The following is a 10,826-nucleotide window of genomic DNA, read 5'->3' on the forward strand; positions in this document are numbered from 1 at the left end:
GTGTGGGTCCTGCTTAGATTCTCCACCTTCCCCATCCCGATTTGCACATACTCTAAAAACAAAAGCAAAACCAAAGAGTTCTTGGTGTGCTAGTTCTTGGTGATGGGGCTGGAGCTTCAGAACACAGGGCAGCACATGATGTGCAGCCAGCACAGCCGATCATGAGGTCATTCTGTTGGACCCCCTCAGGCACTTGAGGTGAGTTGGGTTGGGGGAATCGGAAGATGGACCGGGGATCAGACGAGCAAGCCAGAACACACAAACCAACTGCGTAAGCAGGTTGGCTAGACCCCCGTGACGGTCACCACTGTTCCACTAGCCCCTGTCCCTGAGCCAACACCTAAGACTACATTGAGCAAGGCCGAAGTGAGGAGGGCTTCCCTAAAAATCAGCTGACAGATGTAGAAAAAGTCTGGCAGTTTTTTACCCATTTAATTCTTCATTACAGAAATTCAAAGCACACACAAAGGTAAAATAATATGAAGTCCCCACCCCAATGACAGTCCCCTAGCTTTACTACTTATCAACTTGTGTCCAGTTTTGCTTCACTCATGCCCCAGTGGTGCGCATGTTCCACCTCTCCACCGGCTCATGGGGAAGCTCACCCAGATAGTATTGTTTTATTCACAAATACTTGAGTATTTACGGGTATTGAGTATTTACAAATACTTGAGTGTGCATTTCCTTAAAGATTCTTTTTAACATGACCACAATGTCATTATCACATGCAAAGGATTAATGAAAATTTTTATTATATATATATTTTTTTTGACATAAAAAAAATTCTAGGGACACCTGGGTTGTTCAGGGGTTGAGCATCTGCCTTCGGCTCAGATCGCGACCCTAGGGTCCTGGGATTGAGTTCCGCATCAGGCTCCCTGCAGGGAGCCAATTTCTGCCTCTGCCTGTGTCTCTGTGCCTTTCATGAATAACTAAATAAAATCTAGCCTAATCATTTAAAAAAAAAATTCTAGCCTAATCATTTCCTTCCTCATCCCATGTTGTGTATCAAGGCTGGTCCAACATATAACAGAATGCGTGAGCTTTTATTTACATAACTCCTTAAAGTTCATAAAACCATTAAATACATCTGTGATTCTCACATGTTAGCCTCTTTCCGAATGACCTGGAAGACTGCCAAAGCACAGATCAGTGGGCTTAACCTCCAGAATTTCTAATTTAGCTGGTCGAGGGTGGATCCCGAGAATTTGCATTTCTAACGGGATTCTAGGAGATGCTGATGGTCTGGAGATCCTGCTTTGAAAACCCCTAACACATCATCATCTCAAGACTGTCTTGAGGAAGCTAGCTAGCAATTAGAGGAGGCCATGAATGACTGCTCCCCCATATGTGTTCTTTAAACCCAAAGGAATGACTTAAGCTAAACTGCAAGAGCCCTACCAAAGTGAAAATAGGCTATCTGTGATGAATAGCTCTAGTAGCCATAATCACCCTTGTCGGTTTATCTCAGATGTTTTTCCTTTAGCTTAGCTAGGGATTCGGCAGAGTCTTCCTTAAAAGCCAGATAGTAAATATCTTTGGCTCTGTGGGACATACAGTCTGTTACAACTATCCTCCCCTGCCTCTGCAGACCAAAAATAACCACCGACATTGGGCAAAGGGATGGGTTTGGCTATATTCCAACAAACCACCAGGCTGCCAGGGCATGGTTTGGCAGCCGCTGGGTTAGCTGGCTCATACTCAGGGATCTTAAGGAAGACACCAAAGAGAAGGACCGGAATCCTCTTCTAAATAGAAGAGGCTTTAATGAGACCTAGAAAGGTGGTCTCTGGGCCACCAATCAACTTTGAAAGATGAGAGTAGAGTCCCTCAGGGAAGGGTTGTGGTTCCTGAAAATAAGCTTCCTTCTGACTGTAATTCCGGTGACCCTCAAAGCTCACACCTACAGTGGGAAGCTCCCTGGCTTTTGCTTCAGATCTGTTCAGATACAAGCCAGAGGGAAAGGAAGCCACAAGGCCAGGTGCAGTAGATAGCCCCAGGTAATAGGAGGGAGGGGTGGGGGTCGCTGTGGATAAGAGAACTCAATCACTCAATCATGAGGCCACCGGGGCAGCAAGAGAAAGACGAGCCTGAAGCAAAACAATTAGCAATATTCTGGTATCGCTCCACTCCAACACGGGCATTTACAAGCAAGTAACAGATAAGAAAAGAAGCAGAACAAATACCTCTTTGAAATACTGAAGAGCCCTAAAGGATGTTTTACTTGGATTGATAAAGAAACCAACAAAAGAAAGCAATTACTTGAGAACAGAAAACTGCACAGAGAATCATCTCAGCCTTTTTTGGAGGAAGTATCTCAGACCCCAGAAGGTCCAGAGGAGCCGAGCCCATGAAGAACCATGGAGAGTCTGAGCCTCCAGCACCACAAATAAGCATCCTGCTCATGGCTCCCCAACCAGTGAAGGAAGCCTATTGCCCCCCAAGGAAACCCATGTTCACTCACAGCCTGCTAAACTTAGATTTGGACTCCCAAATGTCTCATCACAGCCTCCACTCGGTGGAGGGTCCAAAGTCCTGATGGATTCAGGCGAAAGACATTGACTCACATGAAAGTCATCACACAGGACCAGGCAGCTCTGTGCGTCCATGGCCACATTCTCATTCGAGCCTGTCCTGCCTCCAAAGCCTTCAGCCCTTCCACCATCCAACATCGCCTGGGGATGGAGGCACACGTTGTAATACTTAATACAATGCTTTAGCTTCATTTTAGATTTCCATTTTTTTCCCCTCAGTTAACTGACCTGAAGAGAATTATAATATTTGTAATATAATCCAAACTGTCATTTATTGAGTGTGTCGCGGGGAGAATTTCAATTTTCTTTCAGATTAGTATTTGCCCACTGAATATTTAATGGAAAAGAGAAATTATTTTCTCCTCTCTTGATTACAAAAAGTTCAAATGGTGCTGTGAGAAATTCAGAAAGGCATTTGTGTCGTTCAAATGCCCTCTCCCTGCCAAAATACTTAGACGGATATTACCCCAAAACCAAAAGTGAATTTTTGACACCCTAATGTTTGTTTCCTTAGGATGGAATAACATATTTCAGGTATATGACATTCTAAGTAGGGGTTTGGGACTGAATCCCTTAGGTAAAGAAATTCAGAGAACTGAATGACAGGTTTGAGGAAAAAAAAAAGTTGGTCAGGCTCACTTACATCTTAGATGGTCCCTCATTTTAAAGAAGTCTGAATCTGTTATGCAACTTTTAGATGTCTTAGTTAGAATTATCTAGTTCTAAGCACAGCTGAGGTTAGTGACATCAGTGACCTCAAACTAAATTTAATTGACCTAAGTCCTATTTCTCTGCACACATACCTATACATTAGAGAGATCTATGAAGAAATCAAGATAAAAAGCATGTGAGCTACGTGTTACATGTAAGCTACATGAGTGATACACAATTTATATCGATACAAATTGGACCACGGTATAACCTCTAGATGTTCTATACACTTAACTTAAAAATCCTAATTTGAAACTAACATTCAATAAACAAAATGCAGAACAAATTCTTATAATAATTGAGGGAAAGATGGGCATAAATTAATTGCAAGTCATCTGCTACTGTTTGAAACAATACAGTTGCCGGGACATTTGTCGCCAACACCGTGTACATAGCGAGGTCCTTGAGACTAGGGGATGGGAAGGAAAACCTAAGTGTGCTTTTACCTACTGTAAAATAAGAATATGAAAAGCCCTGTCTGTGATGATCTGATATAGGATGAGAGGGGAGACCTAAATGTTCCCCCAGCTTGTCAGGGTTCAAAACATTTAGAAACTTAAGCAAAAGAAATTTCAGATACCAGAAGATCATTTCACCTTTTAGAAAACAAAAGTGATTCACTTCATTGATGAGGTGCCTAGAAGTTGCATTGTACCGTGGCAGTCCAAACGTCTGGAACCACTAGGTACTGGTGTGGATTTAATGATCTCATCTGACGTATGTCCCACAGAGTGACAAGAACTCCCTGTCCCATTTTGTACCAGATTTACTCTGCTGGGCATGGGGAGAAAGACTTTTACTCAGCCAGCAGGAGCCAGTTGGGCTCTGGCCCTGCTTATCAGTAAACACACTCATGAGGGAGATAGCACTCAGGCCTCAGAAGGTTGGGGTTCCCTCAGCTTTATGGAAGTATAATTGACAAAGTTGTGTATACTTCAGATGTACACCATCATGACTTGATATATATGTTGTGAAATTACCGCGACCAAGTTAATAAATCCGTTTCACATAGTTACCATCTGTGTGTGTCCATGCCAAAAGATCAACTTTAAAGAAGCCCTATATTACATGTTACCAAACTTCAAGATATTATGTGGACTGTCTACATTCAGGTCACAAGGGGAAAATTGTTGCTAGGGAAGAAATGATCTACAGGATGCCATGCTGGTGCGCATGCACATGCCCGCACGCGCGCGCGCACACACATACACACACACACACACACACAGATCCGTCCTTTGATTTATGTGATTTCATGCAGGTTCAAAGAAACAAATATTGAAGTCAGGTGGAGGATAAGTGGTCTGACAAAAGTTCATAGAAAAAAATGTTTTTGTTTCCCATGGCTCTCTATGAGTCAAAACCAAATTTGATTTTTTTCCCTTAAGGCAAATTCCATTTTATATACAATCAAGGAGAAGTATAGTCTGCAGTTGGAGGGAGCCAATGACTATAATCTATCTCCATTCCCTCCCTGCTCAAACATATCATCCTTCAAAACCTGGCTCCTAATTTTCCCCAGTAGTCAGACTATAGATTGATTATTTAAATAAGAATTTAATTAAATAAAAGTCTAGAAGAACAAGGGTCAGTCAAACCTGGAAACCATGTCATAAAATGACTAAAGCAACTAACAAAACCCACCTTAGAAAACCCTTAGTGGGATGGGATGAATGTCTTTCAATATCTGAAAGGCCACAATGCAGACAAAACAGATTTGCTCTGCTATTATACAGTAGAATGAGGGTCCATGTGGAGGTAACTTTGGCTTAATACAAAACCAATGACTAAAGTTATCTAGTAATGAAATAAGACTCTTTTATAATGTAGTGATCATCATTTCACTAGAAATATTCCAAGAGTGTCTGGATAACCATTAGTCATTTATGTTATAGAAAAGAATGAAACATAGATATCAAGACTCAAAAAAATTTATTCTGGTTCATCTCTACTTCTTATCCTTGAAGCTTCTCCATAAACGCCCTACCAGGTGGTCACTCAGATGGTAAGGGTACACATCCACTGACAGAAAAAGCCTTTCTTTGGGAGGAACGTGGAGCCAGACTTCTTTTTCTCCTAGAGTGGTTTCAGGCCATCTGCCTCAGATTATGTGACTTCAACAACAACAACACCAGATACTGATTCATTGCTGCCCCCTAACATCAGCGTCTTGCACCAGGATATAGTCTCCCCGGGCCATCCCAGATGTCACTGAATTCAAATTATTCTGACACACCTTAAAGTCTGAGAAACACTCAACTAGATGAATGTGAAAATCTTTCTGATGCCGAGGCTATGACAAACACAGTAGGATAGACTTCCAGTTTCCCCACAATGATTAATTCTATTCAGGGCTTATAAAGATATTTTAAGTGAATAGACATCTGTAAGCTTTATGGGCATGACAATATAATACTTAAAAAAAGATTTGCTTCTTTATATGGAACAGTCCACTTTTTACAACATCAGTTCCCTTGACATGATTTCCAGAGACTGTGACAAGCTAGGACACACTCACTTTACATGAACATATTCCCAACCCCATTTCAAACAAAATACACCAAGTATCACTATTATTTGAAAAATGCTGATTTGCTTTCTTGGATCTAGCAACAATTTAAAAATGGAAAATATTGAACACTATTTCACAGACCTTTGGAGAAACACCTGGTTAAATATACTGAGAGGATCCAGTCCATCCTGACTGAGTCCTTAGGGCTTTTCAGTCAGGATATTTAAGGTCCAAAAGAATCTGAACCTGACATCCCCTTCATCCTACCTTCCATTTCCTTGGTCGCAAGTCTTATATACAGGGTGAGTTAACAGACATGAGAACCCACAAACCCTATTCCATGAATAGTGAAGTCCCCTTGCACAATTATGCACAGGATTGTGGAGTTCAGATGTTAAGGGCACTGAAGCAAGTTAGCAAGGATTTACTGAGTCCACACTTCACATACCTGGTATTGTAATTTCAAAGTTGAAAGGCAGAGAGATAGTCAAATCAGACTTTGGGGGACGGAAAATAAGATTACTTGATACTCATCCCTAGAATTCTCACTGTGGGAAGGCCCCTCTCCCTTACCAAGAAGAAATGTCCATGCCTTACAAGTTCTTCCTTATAAAACTTATTTTCTCAAAAGGCTGTCCTTTATCCTTCAGAGAAAAAATAGCCTAATACTCAAGTCTGCCCAAAACAGCAGCACCAGTCTTCCAGAAATAATCTCTCCCCTATCTTAAACATGGGGTTCAAATTATAGAGGTATCATCATGGATTTACTGGCAGTGTATTGGGATTACCACTGATGGATACAGGCCAGGTTTCTCAGCCAGGATGGGTCAACCTAAAGTAATGTTTAAGGATTTTTTAATTCAGACCATGAGATTAGCTTTTAATATCTCTGTGGAGGCAAAGGAGAGAGATAAAGGGAGTCAGAACTACTGGAAGCCATGTGTCCTGTGGAGGAAGTTAGTTTGCCAAGAGAAGCTGAAAAGAATTGCTGGTGTTTTCTAGAAACTGTATCCAGTTGTAGTGAGGCATGACTATACATTCATTCTTTTAACACTGTGGTTGGGAAAAGAAAATCCAGTAGGTTCCTTCCTGTGTCCCAGTCTGAACTGTTTTTTCTTTCAACCAAAAGGATTACATGAACCAAAAGGGAATATAAACAAATCTACTAATTCAAGTTTTGTTGGATACAGACCCTGATTCTCCCAACTCCACATGCATTTGGTTGTCCTTTTCTGAAGGTTAATGGAGAATCCTGTCAATATGTAGATCCATTCACAATGTGAGCTCACAAACTAAGTCCTCTCACTAAGGGAATATTCTTGGTGGAAATCATTAGCATCTGAAAAAATGCTTTTTGTTTTAAAATGTAGGTCAGAATAAAGGATTTTTGGAAATAGTCTGAAAATAAGGGGTTAAGAACTAATACTCTGGTCAATGTTTTTTGTTGTAACTCACAGATGTATATTCAAAGCCCTGTGATACAGTGAAATCTTATAAAATCCCAATTCTCTCTTAGTCTCTGTGCCCACGTTAAAAATCCATATCCTATTAAGATGTTTTCCTTACTAGGGGAAGAATATCTTTAATCTTAACAAAAAACAATACCTAGGAAATTCACAACAAAAATGGGACCCGGTATCAGTATTTGTCCATAGACAAAATAACAGTGTATTTATATGAGGGCGGGCACAAGCAGATGGCCAAAGGGAGAAGGGAGGTAAAGGTGCCACAAGGCTAGGAAGGATAAAAGGGAGAGAAGAGAAAGAGAAATTGGAAAACTTTCAGAATGCAAATTAATGGTTAGAAGATACTTTATAGCTACCTGATGTTTATTGACACCCTGGAGGCTTATTTAATGCAAGATCTTTCTGATCTGGATTTAAATAAGCACCAAACTAAATTAGCAGAAGAAAAACTATGGATGGCTTGAAGGCGTATAGCAATGGAATGGAATATAAACCTAAAGCTAACATTAACCAAATAGATGAAAAGAGTTGGTTTCAAGAAAAAATAAAAGTCAAATAGGAAGACTCAAGTTTCTTTCTTTCAGTCACCCATCCATCTATCCACCTGTGTCAGTATTTAGCACATATTATGCTTCAGACACTGGGCTCACACAGAGAATACAAACATGGATCAAACAGCCCCTGCCTATAATCATCACTCCTTGGAAGGAAAAGGAAGATGTGAACAAAAAGGACTCTCTACCCAAGATAGTTTGAATGTCATGAGTGACTTAAAGCATTCTCAGGGTTCAGAGCAGGGAGAAACCATTTCCTGCTGAGAACGTCATGGTGAAAATAGCATAGGAATGAGGCCTTATAGGATGAGATCACTTTCAAAGCCATTCATCCAAAATTAGGGGACCCCAGAGGATCAAATAAAAGTCTTCTGCACAGCTTCGATGGTTCCTAATACTCTGAAAGTGCCATAATCAACTTGTTTCCCTTCCATTTCCAGCTCTGAAGTCATGGAGGTTTCAAAGGATTTTTGCCTGATTTCTTTTCCATCTTCCTCTCTAGTTTCTTCAGAAGATGTATTAGAAAATGTGCTTTTAAATTTAGTTTTGATAGCAAGAGAAGAGGGATCATTTCTGTACTACATGTGACCGTTGAGCCTCAGATACTATATTCAGAATCTAAATTTCCTGAATAATTCTCCTTGTTGCCACATTCTCACAAAAACACCATCCAAATAGCATTCTGACCCACAAGAGGCTCAAGACCACAACAGAGGCCCTTGTGTTCTTCAGAACTGTCAGAATCTGGCCAACAGGAAGACATCCTTTCCACTCTACTCAGGTCTCTCCTCTCAGGAGGGGCTCCAGGGCAGCTAAAATGCATGATAGAGGCTGAGAGCCCCTCCCTGCAAAATGCCAAATGGATTTTTTTTCATGAATAGAGATTCCCTTAAACTCAGTCAAAAATATTTGTTAAAAATGAATACTTGCCCTTAGGCTCTAGAAGCTAATTAAATAGGAGCACTAAAGGCATAATATAAATGGATGAGTAATGTGTGCTTATTGTTTTAAGAAATACAGCAAGGAGAAGAGAAAAATCATAAGAACACAACTTTGCAGGCATCAAAGTGGCATCAGTCTGGTCATATGCAACCCTAGAAGCTTGAAGCCCATATGAGAAAAGAACTCATGGGAGAAAGAAATAGGAAATTAAGATTTCTATACCTAACCAAGTTACCATTACCAGAGTAAAATAATTTATTTAAGGATAAGCAGAAGCTCAGAAGTATTTTACCCAGTGCCCCTCATTAGGAAAGTACTTGGGGTAAGGAGAGACTACGGCAACAAAAAATGAGCCAGAAGACATTTCAAGGTTGAGGAAAAGTTAACAGTAGAAGACACAATGGTAAAGAATTCTGGAATAGATTGATAGGATTACATCTACAAGGGTACAAGATAGGCCTTCTAGTGGTCTAGGAATGTGTGAGTATGACTATCAAGGATGTCTAAAAGGTTTTAATATAATTTCAAAGCTCTGAGTTCACAATTTCCTTGTACCAACCAGCACTGAATGAGGAAACGGAGGGAGAAAAAGAACCATGTTAGTGGCTGAATGAACCTTACTGTACTGTTCTCTTTGGTCAAGTCTATATTGTGCCAAGTTAAGGTTGAAGATGTACGACCCATGTAACCAATTTATCCTGACTTTCCCAAGACTTTCCTGATTTTAGCACTGAAAATGTGAGGGACTGTCAGATCCTTCATGTCTCAGGAATCCACTCATTCCAGACAAACAGAAGGTTGGTCACCTTATGTGCATAAACACAGACGAAGCCGTCCTCAACAAATATCTGAAGCAACTTATATGCAGAACTACTACATCTGGAATAAGATAACAGAAGCACCTAAAAATCTAAAGCAGATATCACTAGTCCATCAAAGAAAAACAATTGTCATATGGTTTCACTCAGCTGTGGAATATAAGAAATAGCACAGAGGATCATGGGGGACGGGAGAGAAAACTGAATGGGAAGTCATCAGAGAGGGGCAATAACCATGAGAGACTCTTAACTATAGGAAATAAACTGAGGGTTGAGTTTTGTTGAGTTTTAAAAGGAGGGGAAGAGGAAATAAAAAACTGTTCTACATAGAAAAAAAAAAAATAAAACCCAGACTGCTCTCTAATTCAGTTTTGAATCAGAAAAACTATTATCAAAAGTCAAAAAGATAGCATAAGAAAACTATGCATAAGTCTTGCTTATGAAAGTAATGAAAATTCTAAATACAAAGTTATAAAAGAGTCTGACAATATGTGATACACAGTACATTATGAAAAAGCTGCATTTATTCTATGGACACAATACTATTTCAATATTAGGAAATGTATTAACATAACCCACATCAAAGATAAAAGTAGAAAAAAAATCATTGTATCCATAAAATTTGAAAAAAACCTTTTACAAGATTCAGACATGCCTAGTAAAGATTAAGTAGAATGTGACTTTAAGTAAATGACATAATTAAATCCATCAAAACCACAAACACAAATATCCCACATGAAATGAAACTCAATTATTTCAATTACAAATTAGTAATTGGAAAGAAATCACAATCACTATTTAAAATTTACTTGGCAGTTTCAGCAAACACAATAAGGTGAAAAATTAACACCTGACATTGTAAGATAAAAGATAAAGTCTGTACAATTTTATAGCTAGAAAACTCATGAGATGCTAGTAAAAAAAAAAAAATTAAACTTCATCATACTAAAAAAAACGTTCAGTAGGATGAATGCATGCCAGACAAATATGTAAAAATCAGTAGCTTTTTGGTATTCTAGCAATAACTAACCACAAAAGTAAAAGAAAATGAAGCCAGTAAATACTTAGGAACAGATTTTAAAAAAGAAAGGCATAGAACTTGTAGGAGTAAAACTGAAAAATATGAAAATAAGTAGAATATTAAAATAAATAAGACATGGCATAACATGCTTATATATGGAAGTTCCAATAAAATAGAAATGAAATTTCTCCCCAAATCAGTATGCAGTTAATTCAATTCCAATCAGGAAAAATAATATGAAAGGACAAACATGTGGAAATAGAGAAGA

This window comes from Canis lupus, chromosome 1 (genome assembly GCF_011100685.1).
Source record: "Canis lupus familiaris isolate Mischka breed German Shepherd chromosome 1, alternate assembly UU_Cfam_GSD_1.0, whole genome shotgun sequence".
NCBI classification, from domain to species: Eukaryota; Metazoa; Chordata; class Mammalia; order Carnivora; family Canidae; genus Canis; species Canis lupus.